This window comes from Peromyscus leucopus, chromosome 10 (assembly GCF_004664715.2).
Source record: "Peromyscus leucopus breed LL Stock chromosome 10, UCI_PerLeu_2.1, whole genome shotgun sequence".
NCBI lineage: Eukaryota > Metazoa > Chordata > Mammalia > Rodentia > Cricetidae > Peromyscus > Peromyscus leucopus.
Window position 1 is genome coordinate 42,443,758 of NC_051071.1, and position 4,420 is coordinate 42,448,177.

The 4,420-nt window shown below is 41.4% G+C and overlaps 1 pseudogene; it reads right to left on the reverse strand.

Moving 5' to 3' along the window:
• Positions 1 to 454: 454 nt before the first annotated feature.
• On the reverse strand, positions 455 to 3,517 carry LOC114684901 (annotated as a pseudogene).
• Positions 3,518 to 4,420: the final 903 nt, after the last annotated feature.

Consider the following 4,420-nt stretch of genomic DNA (forward strand, 5'->3'; position numbering starts at 1 on the left):
ACTTATCCTGTTTCCAGAAATGGCTAGGATCAAGAGGAAAATGATGACATCCACCTGGCACTGGGATGTCATTTTCATAACATTCCATTTACACATAGAATGAAACCTGCAAGCACAGAGTTACTACTGTGGTTAAAAGGTGTCAGCATGGGATGAGGAGTTGGGGTGTCATTAAAAAAATGAGAGCTCTTCAAAACTACATGCCTGGGAGGGCACTTGGTCTGCTTCAACCCAAGAAGAACTGCAAGACCAGAACTGTAGAGGATGGAGAGAAGACTGTGGGCTGAGGAAGTGTGTGTGTGTGGGGGGTGTTTGACAACTGGGGTGAAGGGATGGCCTTCCCCTGCTAGGATCCCCCTAACTCCTCCAGTCTGGCAGGAAAGGGGCAGCCTGTAATCCCCCCAAGAGCAGGTCTGGGGCTGCTAGATGCCCTAGGCAGGGGGATAGAGGTGGCTCACAAAGGCCTGTCCTCCAGCAAGATGGCCATGCTGCCTCCTAGCTTTTCTGCCAAGGTTCAGGGCTCCTTGACCTCCTTGTAGCAATTCACTTAAAATTTATGCATGATCCCTTTCAACTTCTTCTTTTTTTTCTAATAGGAAAACTATTAAATCACTTTATTAGACAATCCTGATTTATAAAATTTGCCAGTGAACTCTCATGGTTTTTCATAACTTACACATTCCCAAATTTTATTTATTTATTTATTTATTTATTTATTTATTTATTTATTTATTTATTTATTTATTTTTTTTTTTGGTTTTTCGAGACAGGGTTTCTCTGCGTAGCTTTGCGCCTTTCCTGGAACTCACTTGGTAGCCCAGGCTGGCCTCGAACTCACAGAGATCCACCTGGCTCTGCCTCCCGAGTGCTGGGACTAAAGGCGTGCGCCACCACCGCCCGGCCCAAATTTTATTTATTAATCATATCAGTTTACTCATTTGGTCTTAACCACCAAGACACACTCACACCTTTTTCATGGTTTTCATGGGTATTACACCTTCATAAGTAAATGTTAAACTGTAGTTTTATGAGTCCCTAAAAAGTGGAAATTCAAGAGAGAAGAATATTTCTGTTACAAAGCTGAGGGAATATGTCCAATAGTTACATGATTTCCTGGTACTGCTAATGACTATCATTGGCCATGTATGGCTGGAGTGCAGTCATGGAGTGTGGCTTTTCATACTCATTAAAGATAACAGCATCCATCACATGACCTGCACTCTATAGCCCTAGGGATGCACCATTAATGGGCCCTGGACAAATGGCCTTTGAGGGAGCTTAAATGTAGATGCTTACTATGAGATGGGCTAGAATGACTGACTCATCCACTGTTTACTATGGACCACATCCTGAGCTAAATGCTGAAGAAACATAAATTCCCTCTGAATGTGGGCCCGCCTTAGAGACTCAGACATCTTGATGAGAATGCGACATCAAGAAGCCTTCTTGACTTTGAATGCCATGGCAGCTTCTTCTTGATGGCATCCTTGGAGCTGGCATAGAGCACTGAGCTCATGAGGGCTGCATTATCAGGTACCCAGATGATGGACACCAGGGTCCCCCTTCTTGTTCTTTTTGGTCTCTAGCTTGCATTGTCAAGAGCATAGCCCCAGTCCTTGTCTGCCAGCATCTTGACCAAGGTGGTGTAGGGGTCCTCCACAGTCTGTCCATATCTCCTACCAGGATCTACCTGCTCACCTCCAGGATGATGTTCCAGTCCTCAGGCAGAAGAGTACTGCTTTCCCGAGTTTCTTCACTTTTTCTGGCATTGAGGACTTGCACTTCTTCATTCCATTGAACACCTGATGACACCATCAGAGGCAGCCATGCCAGAGGGCTTCTTTCTGAAAGGGAAAGAGAGACATGGACAGGTGCAGAAGAACTAAACTGAGAGATGCAGTTTCAGATAGAATCTGACTGCAGTATCACTTAAAAATATTTATTTTTTATTTTTTGAGATTATAATATAATTTCATCATTTCCCAATTCCTTCCTTCTCTCTGAACCTTCTCATACACCTCTCCATGCTTTCTTTCAAATTCATGGCCTCTTTTTTCCATTTACTATAGTTATACACATATATGTATATTCATATATATATTTCTACATGCATAAATACAGTATTAGTCTGTATAATATTACTTGTGCATATGGTATTATTGTTTTTAAATTATATTTGGATTTTGAGCTGCTGCCCTGAAAGCTTACATTTTTTTCTCCTACCTCTGCATTATCTACCCACTAGGTTTTGTTGGTTGTATAGTGCTCAGTCTCAAGGTTCATTATCTGCCTGGTGTATAACTTTCAAATGTTCACATTTAAATGAAGCCAATATTCATCCCCTCTAAAGAGCTCCTTCATCTCACAGGCTTAAATTTTGATTAAACTTATATAATATGATTGTCACTGTTTTCTGTTTTGGCTGTTATAATGAAGCCCCATAGACTAGGTGGATTAAACTACAAAAATTTATTTTTCAGAGTCCCGTAGTCTGGGAAGTTCAGGTTCAAGGTACCTGTACATTCAGTAGCCAGTGGGAGTCTACTTCCTGAGCCACGGACTATTTTCTCACTATGCCTTCTTGCAGGAGGAACTATTGGATGTTCTTATTATGAGTACATTATTTTCACTCTTGAGGGCCATAAACTTGGGACCTAATCACCTCCCTAGGCCCCATACCCAGACATTCTTCCACTGGGATTGCTTTTCAACAAATAGATTTTTTTGGAGTGGGAGGGCATACACCTTCCATCCAAGATACTAGATTTCATTGGCAAGTGATGTTTTCCATGAGGACCAGAGGGTGGCACTGTAGCACTTCTGTTAAGAGAGTGTCTAGAGCCAACTGGGCCTCGCTCAGCTCCCCCATTTCTTAGTTGTATGACCTTGGGCAAGTTGCTTTCTCAACATCATCGTTTCCTTATTTGAAAGCTAGGGTTAATAAAAGGGCTGACTCCATGGGGTCTTACATGGATTAAATGAGATAATTCAGGCTGTTTAAACTGCTTGGCATACAGTGAGTCCACTCCATTAACTCTGGTTAAGAGAGCTCTCATGCTTTCAGTATTTATTGTCTGCCCTAATTGTCTGCTACCACGCTTAACATGGGAGACCAAGAGATAAAACATTCTCCCCTCCAGAGTCCGCATCCTAACATTACACAAACACTATTGTTTCCATGTCTAATCCCCTTTAAAGGGGATGTAGGTGCTCAAATACCACGCTGTTTGATATTTCTAGATGTAAAAGTGAGTGATGGTGGCTGTTGAGTGGTTATATCCAGTGCCATGGAGGCACAGGAGGCTGGGCCAGGTGCTGAGGGACTATTCTGGACTGATTCTCAGGAAGAGGTCCCCAGCGAGCAGTGCAGAGCAGCTGTCTCCGACAGATTCATTTCCAAAGTCAAGTGTGTTTTGCCTTAATACTGATATCCCTCCTGTGAAGGTGCATGCTGTTTGCTCAGATGTTGGTCACATTTTGATAATCATTTAACCTTTATTTATTCTGCATACCCCATGGTGTAGCTAAACACCTCTGACTGCTGGGAAATCTACCTGAGATAAGATGGCTCTTCTCTGGAGGTCCTACTCAATGAAATTCTCCACCAGTCACAGATGAGTCAGTTTCATTGAGCCCAGACAGTATCTCACAAGTCTGATTGGTAGGCAAATCCAGCATTTTTCATTAATAAGAAAAATGGGGACAGTTTTGGGACCTCTAATGAAGCCTCCTCCTCTTGCCTCTCCCATTTTTAATTTATTTAGTTCCCTATTACATACCTTTTGACATCAGTGACTTCAGCTGATCTGTATCTATTGCAGGACCAGAGAGGTGAGAGAAAGTAGAAGAAAATATCATAAAGGCATTTCAAAATCCCACTGGCAAATTCCTGAATCTCTTCACACAGGAAACTTCACATTTCCAATTTAATTTAATTTGTATTTTAAAAAATATCTTTGAGAAATTCTTTAGGCCCTGACATTAAGGTTATAGTGGTTGGATAAGAATAAATTAGGATGCTTTTTACATTCCTGTTTTTAATTTTAGATAGTATGTAGTCCCTCTGGATCTGTAGGGCATTGGATCTAGGACCCCTGTGGATACTAACATCTAAGAATGCTCAGGTCTCTTGTATAAAGGGTACAGTGTTTGCATGTAACCTATACAATTCTTCAGCATACTTTAAGTCATCTCTGGGTTTCTTAAATAGCTAATACAATGTAAATGCCATGTAAACGGTATCATGCTGTATCCTTAGAGGGTAATGGATGACAAAAGAAAAAGTCAAGTACTTCACTACAGGTGCAATAAAAAACATTTTCCATATGTTGTGAGTGAAACCTGAGAATACAGGACACTGATGAGAAGGGAAAACCATAGTCTTGGAATTCTGAATACCTCCTACATGACTTTGGCCTTC